Genomic DNA, 13,803 nt, shown 5'->3' with positions numbered 1-13,803 from the left:
TAAATGTTATCTTTGAGTAAATACTGCCCCTTTGATCTCCAATGGTTGATTTTTCTATGGTGTGTGTACCATCCTAGTATTGTTCTCATTATAACCCTATTTAATAATGCTTTCAATGGCTTACTTTTTTGGAAGTATGCCTTTAGTTCAATGTGCCTCTGGATAGATATGAACTTTGAATCTAACTTAGCATCTAAGTGTGTTAACCATTTGCACCATCCAATAACTCTTTTATTCACAGAATGAGTTATTGTACTACTTGACAGTGTCTTTTAAGTATTAAATGAAAATGCATGTAAAACTTTCAGCAGTAGCTGGCATGTGGAAAATATTCGATCAGTATTAGCAAGGACGATGATGCTGGTAATAATACTAAAAATGCAAAGAATAATCTGAAATCTACATAACTGAAATCTACAAAGGTCCACAGAACAAACTTTGGCAGAAAATGCAACATGATGATTAAATAAAAATAGAATAAAAGTTTGTTCAAAACAATGAACATTTGTATATAGCATCAGTTCCCTAATCAGGAATGGAAATGTTTCACAGTGATGTAAAGGTCATATCCAAGTTTGTCATATTTGGCAAATTTTCAAAAGCAGATCACAAAAGAGAACACATGTGATATAATTTCTGCATGTATGTATGTACATACACACATACAGTAATGTATACATATATTGATTGATAAAAAATATCAAATTTATATGACTCAGTTTCCCCTGTGGTCGGGAAGTTGCATGGGCTTCCATGGGATTGGTTTCTTTATATTTTTAGGATTTTATGTATAATGCATATTATATGTATTGTAATAAAAATATAAAGGATGCTCTCTTTTGAAATGTTATACAGAGGAAATCTATAATAATAAAATCAAAAGAAGTGTTTGATGGACAGGCCTCAGACTTGTGTTAAGACTGTTCTCCTGGAGTCAATTCTGACTAGCAACAAGTTTGCAGGGCAGAGTGGAACTGCCCCATTGGATTTCCAAGACTGTAATCTTTACAGAGGCAGACTGACACATCTTTTTCCTGCAGAGCAGCTGGTAGATTCAAACTGCTGACCTTTTGGTTAGCAGCCAAGCACTTAACCACTGTGGCACCTGTGTTAGACACAGCAAAATCAAACATATCAATGGCATGTGGTTTAAAACAATCTCTCCACACCAGAGTACCGATTTTACAATTTTGCCTCTGCCCTCCCTTATCCCTATTCCATTACACATTCTAGTCTGGTATCTATTTAAAAACTCTAGCTTTCAATAGGTATTAAAGAGGGTGATCAGATCCCATTCAGCCTAGTGCTGACTTATAACACCAGAACAGAGATAGATACATAGTATTAGTTCAAGACGATATGAAATGTGGTAAGTAAAATGACTTTAGTGAATCATTCTACAAAATCAAACTGTCCCCTGTCGCAGAGAAGCAACCTCTAGAGACAGTTTAACTCAAAGTTAGATGCGCTCTAGAAGCCATGCTTGATTCCTTTCTGTTGATAGTGACATAATTTGAAAAAGCAAACCATATATCAGTTCAGCTGCATCTCTTGCATGATTCATAGTGTAGAATTCCAATTTCATCAGAGCATTTGTGATATGGATGGGTGTGAATTCAAAACCTTTTTGAGGAAAATATGTCTCTCTGCCCAATGGTATCTATGTAACATACACCCATGTAGGAATTCAGTGGCCCTTTGACTGACCAAGAATATAAACAAGGCTTTTCTCATTTACATAAACAAATATCAATTTTATTACCACATGTCTTACCTAAGGCATGTGGATTTTTCTTTAATCAACAGCAAAGATATTGGATATTCAGGCGTTCTTCTGAAAGTTCTATCAAGGACTATATGCAACTGTGTCCTTGACTAAAGCTCATCAGACATGTGCAAAATAGTGTAAGAAATCCTGCTAATGACACTTTTCTATACTATTAAATTAGTGATTATCTCATATTAGAATATTAGAAAGGTCATCTTAATTAAGTTACAACATAATGCACCTATACAATTACCATTAATTTAGTTGTTGCTATATGTTACCTGTTGGAAGATTTTTTAAATGAGTTGATTGAGATCTTAATTTTAAGTAACTGAAGAGTAGTAATATAATACATATACTTATGTCATTATAAGGTAAACTATATGCAAAATGAGAAAATCCAATGGGAGTGATAAAAAGGAAAGGCTCTGTGGAGAATGTGGCAATTTAACTAGACCTTCATAAATAGAATTTAAGAAATCTGTGATAAGTGATAGAAGTTCAAGTGAAGAGAAAAACCAAAACAAAATATAGCAGAGAATCACAAGGAACACAAAAAATTTCTAAAAATAGTTCAGTTTGCCAAAGCATAGAACTTGTCAAGAGAAATATTCCTATGCCTGTAAACTTTGATTGAAACTATTCTGAAGAGAGTCACAGCTATGAGTATCAGTTGTCTGGACGTTATTCACCAAGCCACTGAAAAAATGTTGTTGATTTCTAATTAGGGAAGTAGACAAGTAGATGATTACTCTGGAAGAGAAGATAGTATAGACTGGAAATAAGAGTGTCTACGTTTAGGGGTAAAATGGATTGCTCAGTGAATACGATATGAGGATTAGAACTTGGGTAGTGGCAGTAGGATGTGCAAATAAGAATGAAATATAAGAGATATTCCCAAGATGTAACCAATAGAGTTTAGAAACAATTATATTAAAGACCAAAGACAGAGAAAAATTAATTAGTATGATTGAATTTTTAAACCAGATTGATTAGGGTGATATTAGTACCATTAAACAAAAACAGGGAATTAAAAAGGCAGAAATACTCTGGGAGAGAAAATGAGCTCCACCATTATCTGATCTTGTTCCTTTAGTTTTTATTATGATTTGAACAAGTCTTATTGACTGTTGCCATTTATTGAGTTCCTATCATTCCCAGCTAAGTGGTTTACCAATATTAAACATCACCTCATTTGATCTTCACAACAACCCTATGAGAAAGGAAACATTTATTACTGAAGTGACTCCCCTCCCACCATGAACTAAGAAATGAGAAAAATAAAACTGCCCTCTGAGAATTAAACAAGGAGATAAACACCCAATGTAGCAGAGAGATTATGCACATTGTCTTCTATAGGAGACAGAATACTCCCAGACAAGGAAAAACTTGTTGGAATGGATTAATGTATCTAATAGATGGTTCTCCATTAAAAGGGAGTTTATCAGGTAGAATAGCATAGAAAACGTATATAGAAAAACTTATATAGTTTTCTCAAGAGTGAACTTTGGCTATTGAAATTGAAATGAACCCATCCTATCCGCAAGGCATTAATAATGTAAATATTTTTATCTATATTTTATTCTATTTTGATACACTGGACATTTCCTTTCAATTAAATCCCCTTTTCCTCATTCAAAAAGGCAAGGCACTCGGCTGATAACCAGAAAGTCCGGGGTTCGAACCCATCATCCGCTACATGGGAAAAAGATATGACAGTCTGCTTCCATTCAAACATAACTTTGGAAACTGTATCATTCTACTCTGTCTCTGTCTTTTAGGGTCATTATGAGTTGAAATTGACTCGATGCAAAGATGCAAGCTTGTTTTGTGTTTGTCTGTTTTTTGTTTTGGTTTGCTCTTCAATGCCTACAAAACAGCCTTTTAAATATAACTTCAATGTTATTGGCATCTGATAGGCTTTCTTCATTTATTTATTGCTTGTTTGTTTGCCCCTTCTGCTCTCCATCTTCAATAATCTTTTAGTGAACCATCTTTCCCTTTCCAACTCATTATACCTCACCATTCTCAGGGTATGTAAATTAGAGAGGCTGATTCCAGCCTTTTGTTGCCTGACTGATTAAAGCATCCCTTTATCCTGGCTACATTGATTTGCTCACAGATGGGCACATAATACAATCTGAACCAAACCAAATAAAATCATGACTAGAACCCTTGGAAGAGAGATTATCATTTCCAGAATCAATGCTTGTGTGTTAGGTTGACTAGAGAACCAAATCCAATGACACTTATACATGTGTAAGAAAGCTTTATATTAGAAAGCATTCCAGGCCAGTCCAATTCAAGTCTGTTACTCTGTTACTAGTCCACAAGTCCCTTTCTCAGACTCATGCAGCCACATACAATGATTACAGGTTGGTGGGTGCAGTCATGTAGATTCACGATTGATGAAAACATGGCAGAACACTGACAGCGCTCAGTGTTGCTAGCAAGCATGAGGGTGAGGGGGAAGAGTCAGAGAGGGGGAGCCCCAGGGTCCCCACTTATAAGAAAGCCACAGCCCTAAGGACCCAGCATCAGGCTGTGACAAAATTGACAGGTTTGATTCCACTCCACCCCTAGCCAGGAGTGTCTAGTTGACATAAACTCATCTGACTCCCATAGATCAGTGACTGTAAGGTGACTGCAAGCCCAGAAATGCCAGTGGTCATCTTTGTGTGAATATGAAGGCAATTCAAATGGTTAGAAAATGATGGAGTTGCTGAAATATCATGTGAATCCCTGAATCCACCCATTTGGGGGTATATACCATGAGGCTTTAAAAATATTGTGGAAAATAGAATTTAAAAATAATGGAATTCTTCCAGGCAGTTTTTGAAGCTCCCTTGTATTTATACCAATTTATCTAAAGATAATTAGACTTAATTTGTAGATGAGACGACTTAGATTCTGAAGCATTTTTAACCATATTGCAACACTGAATTTGCTATAATTTGTTTTTTCAAACCCTGTATACTTTGAGTTATGTTACAAATGCTCTATTATGGAGGGATCCAGACTGTAAATTCCTTCTAAAATGTTTGTATTTAAATAAATTTCTTTATCAACATAAAATTTCATTTTAGTTTATTTAATAAGTCAATTTAGGTCAACTTTTTCCTTGGTTGCCAGGATTTTGTAATGCAAAGTGTCATATTAAATCATACAAGTTTTCTTAAACATTCATCTCTTATCCCTCTAATAGTTTTGGCACTTTCCTTTTAAATGGCATAATTTTAAAGATATTGGAATATTTCAGGTATCCTTAATTCTTTGAAAGTCAATTAACATTATTTATATATGTATGTGGTAGTTACATAATCTGGTGTCAATTGGGACTTGAGAGGATTAAGAGTGAAGGGGTGGAGTCTAGCCTGTTAATCACAATATAACCAATCAGGCCTCTATGTGGCCATAGCTTTCTCCTGAGAATTCTGGGAACTCCTGAATTTTAGCCTTAGAGGTGGGAGAGACTCTCTCACTGCTCATTTCCTGTGAGACATCCCTGAGGACAAGACACTTGCCACTACACTGAAAGACCCCATGCCCTGAAAACTGGAGAAGCCAGGCAGCGACCCCTGCCAGTGCTGAGATGCTTACAACGCCACTGGATCCAAAGACTTTCTACCAGCTGGCCTGTGATCATCCTACATGCAGCCTCATTGCATGTGCTTCGTGAGTATGAAGAGGACTTTATAGATTGGTGTCAGACATATGTGCTAATATCAGACTGAGCGTAGACTAGACTGGGTTGGGGTGTTTCTTTAATGTACAACTACCCTTTATATAAAACTCTCTCTTATGTACATATGAATTTCCATGAATTTGTTTCTCTAGTCTACCTGGACTAACACAATGTGTGTAAACATACACACTTATACATGAGGAGACTTCAAAAACTCACAAAAATGAAATCAAAAAAGGATAATGGAAATTTCCATAAACGTTTTGAAGCCTTCTTGTGTCTATGTACACACATGTACACACATATAAAAGATAAACTCCAAGTTCCTTTTATATATGAGATTCTCAATAGGTTGCGAATATACGCGCCATTTCATTTTGCCCCATAATTCCCTCAACTATGAGAAAACTACAGAAAGTTAGCTCCAAAAGGACTTTAGAGGCCATTTGTTCTACAGAAATGACTTTACTTTGCAAAGAAAGAATTAATTATTTTCTCAGGTTATCTACCCCATTATCAGCAGATCAGGGATTTACACCCAGGCTATTAGATACTGCCTCTATATTTAAAAGTAAAAAGATGCTTCAACTTGCATGTATTAAAAAAAGAATCCTAATTGCCAATTGACTATTCATTTTAACTGCTCTATAGACTCAATGGAAGTGGGTTTCTTTTTCTTTTTGGTTATAATAACCAAAATTTAAAAATTTCAGTAGTGGACTCATGATGAAATCTACTTCTTGTCTTCGGTTCCTATCAGTAAATACTGCTCTCCCTAGCAATGCAGTTCTATTTCCTTTCCAAGTTGCCTATGACTTGTTTCATGTCTAATAATATATAAGTATATCAGACACACAAAATATAGTAATTTAGACCATCATATTGTATCAATCTTCTCTTAAAATAATGGGGCCCTTCTGTTTGTCTCTATAAATCCTTACATAACTGATAACCAGAATTAATTACTTATAGTTTGTTTCTTTTCCGATGGCTTATCTTTTTATTGGAAGCCAGAAAGGACTCTGAGAATCCTATGAAGTGCATTCGTATGTTCTCACCTGAATTCTGTTGAGTGGAATTCAGAATAAGGAGTGGGAGGTCTGGTTTATTTCCTGATCTTTTCTTAAATGAACACACAGCGCAAGCCTACAGAGACAAGTAGGGCCTCTGAGGAAGGGAGTACAGCAGCCTGCTCTTGAGTGGCTGGTTACTGCCTTGTGTATAACTCCACCTATTTTCAGCTGGCACAGGACTTCTAAGGCTCAGCTGGTTGGTTCACCCTTGATACATACTATCAAGCTTACATAAAAATAACAGGCTCTCCATCTTGATCATAAAGCAACGGAGACACAGAGAGCAGAGAGATCGGACAAGAAGCAAAACTAAAAATAAGCAAAATAATTTTTAAGTCTTTTTGTAAACAATTCTTCCTTCAGCAATTTGAGTCAGCTACCTAAAAGGTAAGTGAAGCCCTAGATAATACATTAATCTTGTTTTTTTCTGGCCTCATTACTTCCCCTTTCAGTAACCCTCCACACTTTTCTCAGCTTTCCTTTCAGAAAATAAAGAAAGAAAAGTATTAGCCTTTGTTGAGTACTTACTGTATAGGCATCAAACAGGCATTTCATTAATTCTCCAATTAACTTTAAATAATAGACATGATCCATGTTCTTTTTAGGATTTCGATAAAAATAAAAATGCATTATTGATATCAAAATATTGATGCAAATTCCTAGTGAATGAAGAAGACAAAAGACTGAAACACAGTCTATATAGATATTATAATGGCTGAAGAATTACAAGGCAAATGGCCTTACTAGTGTACAAAAAACTACATAATCTAAACCCAAGTTCCCTACTCTTTTCACTATGTCTCCCTTAAACACTTTGCCAAGTTAAGTCATACTTGCAGTTTTAGCATGACAACCCCAAAGAAAACTAGAGGGAGAAGAAAGGAAAATTATAAGTGAATTTTAAGATAGTGTAATACTTGTGCAGGACACATTACTTGGGAAGAGGGCTGCTTTCCAACATTCACCAAATCACACATCAATTACTGTGGTTATGCATACGAACGGAATAGCTTAGGGCTTTGAAATAGTACTTCAAACTAATACCAACAGTACATTGCTGAGATTTCTGCCCCGAATAGACCTTGAATAATAAGATATATTGTGGATGACAGATCTAGTAGTTAAAGCACATTTAGCTTCCATCTGTATTTCCTCTTTTTAAATGGAGGGACACACACACCAATATCATGTATTCTGGAGGTCTGATAACTGTCAGGAAAGCAGACATTAGGTCTTTATGCTATGAGACAGGCTATTCAAAGGCTTAGCTCTATTGGCTGTGTCAAGAAGAGTTCAAGGTTGTGGGAAGTGAGGGCAAGTGTGTGCTGCATAAGCTGTCAAGAGAATACCAAGCTGCTGACATGCTGACAGGTTTTCTTTACCCTCAAGCCTCCACCTCCACTTTAAACTGCCTGCTTAGTTGGTTGTTAAAATCTTCACATACATTTCAACACATTTTGACTATGAATCTAGTCAGTTTCACATTTGGAATTTTAAAAATAGGACATGATAGACTTAAATATGTAACACTGACACATAGGGCCTGAATAACCATTTCAGTCCCTTATGCATGTTACAATGGTTATTTTACACTGAGGCATACACACATTGGGCTAAATTGAGGCTGAAATGAAAACATCCTTCAGAGGATGATGTTGCTATTTATCTTTGGACCTTCAGAGTATTACAAAGCACCTCACACATACTTGGAGCTCAGTGTATTTATGTGGGGAGCTGAAATTAGTATATTGGAAATGTATTTAACATGAAGGGTGAAATCTTTTCCTACGGAAAAGCCTGTCTCTAAATAGCATTTTAGTTAAGAATACAAGCTTCAACATTTTGTGGCAGATGCCCCCAGTGACTCATATCACAGCCTCTTGGCCCACCTCTGATTTTCGCTTCTCTTGGGGTCCGTCCCATAGAAATACAAACCACTTCCTGCTGGCCGCATTCTCATCTCAAGCCTGTGTAGCTTTAGGTCTTTCTTTTTCAGCCCCAAGGCTTTTTCCCCTGTGCCTCTGGAGCCAACCTGATCCAATTGAATTAACACTCCCAGGAACAAGCCTCTAGTAAGTTATTCTTCCTGGTCTGGTAGCTTATCCTCAGGGGGTCTCAGTAAAAATGAGATTTCAGTGCTCACAGTAAATCCACTGCCATTGAGTTGATTCCAACTCATAGAGACCCTATAGGACAGAACATACATCAATTGTATAAAGCACATTTTTACCCTCATCATTCTGATCCCATTCCTGCTCCTGGATTCCATGTGTTGTGAGTTTTTTCTCTTGCCTATACCTTATGTACATGTTCCTGTCTAGTCCAGATTGGGAGGCAGCATTAAGGTCATGATAGCAGGGGTGAGGAGGACTCCCGGAAACAGAGGTATATTGCGTGACCCATTAGTGCTCTACTGCACCCTGATTGACTCACCTCCTCCCTGCGATCCCTTTGTGAGGGGATGCTTCATTGTCCATAGATGGGCTATGGGTCTTCGCTCCAACCCCTCTCCATTCCCACCAATGCATTTTTGCTTGTTTGTTTACTGTTTGTTGTGAATCTTCTGATCCCTGTTGCCCAGTCTTGACACCTCATTATCACACCAGCTGGTGTGCTTCTTCCACGTGGCCTTGTTGCTTCACTGTTGGATGGCTGTTTGTTTAACTTCAAGCCTTTAAGACCCCAGACACTATATCTTTTAATAGCCAGACAGCATCCTCTGTCCTTATGCCTGCTTATCCGCCCATTTTATCTTCAGCAATTGTGCAGGCAGAGGGGGTGGGGAGTTGAGTAACATAGAATGACAATTTGTTAGAGCAATGTGTTCTTTTATTGAGTGGAGGTATGAGCCGAGGCCCAAGGCTCATCTGCAGCTTCAGTGTATTGCCTTATAAATATATGTACATAGGCCCATACCACTATTGTTATGGATTAATGGATTTGCATAAGTGCACATCTCTGTTAATCTCCCTGTCTATGTCCAATGTCCATTCTTGGGGCTCCTCGGGAGCTCTGTGGATCAACTTTACTCCAATTGCTTATCTGTTATGCTCCATTTCCACACATTCTCCCCACTGTGTGTCCCCATTATTGTCCCATCTCCATATGCTCCAGTTAGGGGCCAACATGTCTTGAGCTGTTGGTAGTCCCACAGTCCTCTCTGTGCCCTACCATCTCCATGCAGGGAACTCATCCCCTGGGTTTGCCGTGCCCACATGGAGTCTAGGCCAACTGCCCTTTTCTCTTTTTCCTTCTTGGTTTGCTTCCATCTGGGTATGGTAGGTCGGTTCCTTCCCCCGCCCCCCCAAAGGTCTATTGTCATTCTCTATGGCACACACTTCCAGGGTGGGGGTCAGGTTGGTTCTGGTTGGGGCCAGCCCTGTAGTCAAGTCTTTTCATGGATTCTTCCACATGTTACATTGCCCTCCTGGTTTGGTGTGTCATGCACGCTCCAATTCTGTGGAGACACAACCAATACTCTCCCCCTTGGTGGGTTAGTGCCCTGTTCCCTCCATGTCATCATTTCAGTTTCTCCCCACCCCCATCCCCCCTCCTCCTTCCCCCTTTCCCCTTCTTTATGTTGGACTCACATGTAGCTCCCTGGGTTTTGTCTGACCTCCCTCTGACTGCCTATGCTTCCAACCATGTCTTGTGAGATAAGTGTCTTTTCTTCTATTCCTGCTGTGCTGATTGTACTTACTTCAGGGAACTCATGTTACACTTGTCCTTTTGAGATTGGCTTACCTCGCATAACATGATTCCTTCCAACTATTCCCATGAAACGTCTTTCATGTGCACATCTGTGCTTTTCAGTGCTGCATAGTACTCCATTGTGTGTATGTGCCAGAGTTTACTAATCCACTCGTCTATCAATGGAAACTTAGGCTGCTTCCAAGTTTTTGTGATTGTGAATTGTGCCGCAGTAAACATTGAAGCACATATGACTGGTCGTGTTTTATTTCTTACTTCCTCTGGGTATATGTCCAGTAGAGGGATGACTAGGTCATAAGGTAGATCAAGTTCCATTTTCTTCATGTATCGCCATATAGCTTTCCACAGTTGCTGTACATATCTGCATGACCACCAGCAGTGGAGGAGGGTTCCTATTGCACCACAGCCCCATCCAACATTTGTTGTTCTCTGATTTTCTGATTTGGGCTAACTTCAGGGGTGTTAGGTGGTATCTCATGGTTGTTTTAATTTGCATTTCTCTTATGGCTAATGAACAGGAACATTTTCCCATGTTTCTTGTCCACATGGTTCTCCTCCCTAGTGAAAGTTCTTTTCAGATCTTTTGCCCACTTCCTTAAGGGGTTAACTGTTTTCCTCTTTTCGCAGGCCATGATGGTGTTGTAGATTTTAGTAATAAGCCCTTTGTCTGATGTGTCATTACTAAAAATCCTCTCCCAGTCTGTGGGTTGCCTTGTCACCCTCTTGGTGAAGGTCTTTCGAGGCACACAGGTGTTTTATTCTTATTAAGTCCCATTTGTTGATTTCCAGTTCACCTGTGTGTGTACCCTTCCCTATTGCAGTGAGCCTATGATTTCCTTGGGTCAGTGCTCTGAGGTTAGTCTCAATTCCCTCCTTTATGGTTCTGAAGGTGTGGGGTTTTACTTCTAGGTCTGTGATCCACCTTGAGTTTGTTCTTGCACAAGGGGTGAGGTAAACATCTTGTTTCATTTTTCTACATGTGGATATCCATTGTTTCTACCACCACTTGTTTAAAAGGGCATCCACTTCCTACCTGATGTTTTTGTGACCCTATCAAAGATCAGTTGTCTATATGCTGATGGTTTTACTTTCTGGGCTTTCTGTTGGTCTGAGTATCTGTCATTGTGCCAGTACCACGTTGTTTTGACCACTGTAACTGTGTAATAGGCATTAAAATCAGTAAGGTGAGTCCTCCAACTTTGTCCTTGTTCTTGAGGAGTTCTCTGCTAATTCTGGGCTTTTTCCCTCTCTGTATGAAATTAGTGGTCAGTTTTTCCAATTCTTTGAAGAAGGCAGTTGGTATTTGAATCAGAATAGCATTAAACTTATGAAGTGCTTTGGGTAAAATTGACATTTTTATTATGTTGAGCCTTCCAATCCATGAGCATGGGATATTCTTCCATTTGTGGGGGTCGCTTTTGGTTTTGTGTAGTAGGGTCTTGTAGTTTTTCTTGTATAGGTCTTTGGATTTTTTTGTTAAATATATTCCTAGGTATTTCAGTTTGTTCTTGGGTACTGTGAAGTACCCTTCTTGAGCTCCTATTCCATGGTCCTATACAACGTATATAGTAAACCTACCTACTTCTGTATTTTGATCTTGTATCCTGCCATTCTTCCATATTCCTCTATCACTGCAAGTACTCCCGTTGCTGAGCTTTTGGGGTTTTCAATGTACAAGATCATGTCATCTGCAAATAGCAATAGTTTCACCTCCTCCTCTCCCATTTGGATACCTTTAATGTCCTTCCGCTGTTTTATGTTGTTAGCTAGAACCTCCAGTACTACATTAAATAGAAGTGGGCACAAGAGGCGTCCTTGTCTGGTCTCCCTTTTCAGTGGGATTGGTTTTTTTTTTTTTGGTCTTTTCTCCATTGACTGTGATGTAGGTTGTTGGCTTTTCATAGAAAGATTGTATTAGCTTGAGGAATTTACTTTCCATTCCTATCTTCATGAATGTCTTAATTAGGAATGGGTGTTGGGTGTTGTCAAATGATTTTTCTGCATCTATGGATATTATCATATGGTTTTTGTCCTTTTTCCTATCAATGTGGTGTAGAATATTGATGGATTTTCAAATGTTAAACTATCCCTGCATCGCTGGGATGAATCCTACCTGGTCATGGTGGATGATATGTTTTATATACTTTCGTATTTTAGTGGCCAATATTTTGTTAAGGATGTTTGCATCTATGTTCATCAGAGATATTGGTCGGTAGTTCTCAATACCTGTTGGGTCTTTGTCCTGTTTGGGTTTCAAAATTATGCTGGCTTTGTAGAATGAGTTTGGGAGTTTGCCATCCTTTTCTATGCTCTGTAATACTTTGTGGAGGAATGAAGTCAACTCTTCCATGAATGCTTGGTAGAATTCTGCTGTGAAGCCATCTGTTCCGGGGGCTTTTTTTTTTTGGTAGATTCTTGATGACCCCCTGTGTTTCTTCTTTCACTATAGGTTTGTTGAGGTTCTTGACCTCTGTCTGAGATAATCTGGAGATGGACTGTTTTTCCAAGTATTTATCCATGTCTTCCATGTTCCTGAATTCATTAGAATATAGTCCTTCAGAGTACTTTATGATTATCCTTTTAATCTCATTGGGGTCTGTTGTAATTACCCGTTTCATCCCTCACCCTGGATATTGATGTTTGCTCCTGCCTTTCCTTGGTTAGATTTGCCAGTATTTTGTCAATTCTGTCGATCCTTTCATAGAACCAGCTTTTGCTGCATTTATCTTTTGCATCGTTCTCTTGTCTTCCCACTTGTTTAACTCTGCTCGGATTTTTATTATTTCTTTTCTTTTGCTACAGGAGGGGTTGTTCCATTGACTCTGTTCTAGTTGGTAGAGGTCTTGTGATAACGTATCTCTCATAAGCCTATCTTCTTTTTTCATATATGCATTTATTGATATCAAACTAACTCTGAAAACTGCCTTTGCAGCATCCCATAAGTTTCGATATGTTGTATTCTCATTCTCATTAGTTTCTAGAAACTTCCTAACATCCTCTCTAATCTGGGCCTGTACCCACTCATTTCTCAGGAGATCATGGTTCATCCTTCAATTGATTGCCCTTGATTTTCTGGTCATCCTTTTATTAATCTCAAATAATCTCTATGTGTTTGAATTTACTCAGGCTTGACCTGTGTCACAACATGTGGTCTATTCTTGAAAATGATCCATGTGGACTTCAGAAGAATGTGAGGTTTGGGGTTTTTTTTTGCGTTTGGCTGGCTAAATGTCTATCAGGCCCAGTTTCCTAATTACATTGTTTAGCTCTATAGCCTCATTGCTGAGCTTCTTTCCTAGTGGGCTGTCTTTCTCTGATAGTAGAGTATTAAAGTCACCTACTATGATTGTTGAATCCGTGATTTCTTTTTTCATCTTTTTAATAGTTTGAATATGCTAACTGGTTCTTGGTTTACTGAACCTTTGAGTATTATATTGTGCCCCTTCTTGTCTCTTTTTATGGGTTGAACTTTGAGGTCCATTTTATCGGAGATTAAGTTTGCCATCCCTGCTCTTTTTAAGTCGCCATTTGCCTGGTATATTTTCTGCCAGCCTTTTATACCTAGT

This window comes from Echinops telfairi, unplaced genomic scaffold, assembly GCF_000313985.2.
Source record: "Echinops telfairi isolate 266 unplaced genomic scaffold, ASM31398v2 ScPeMD7_6080;HRSCAF=6971, whole genome shotgun sequence".
In the NCBI taxonomy this organism is placed as follows: domain Eukaryota; kingdom Metazoa; phylum Chordata; class Mammalia; order Afrosoricida; family Tenrecidae; genus Echinops; species Echinops telfairi.
This window is presented reverse-complemented; position numbering follows the sequence as displayed.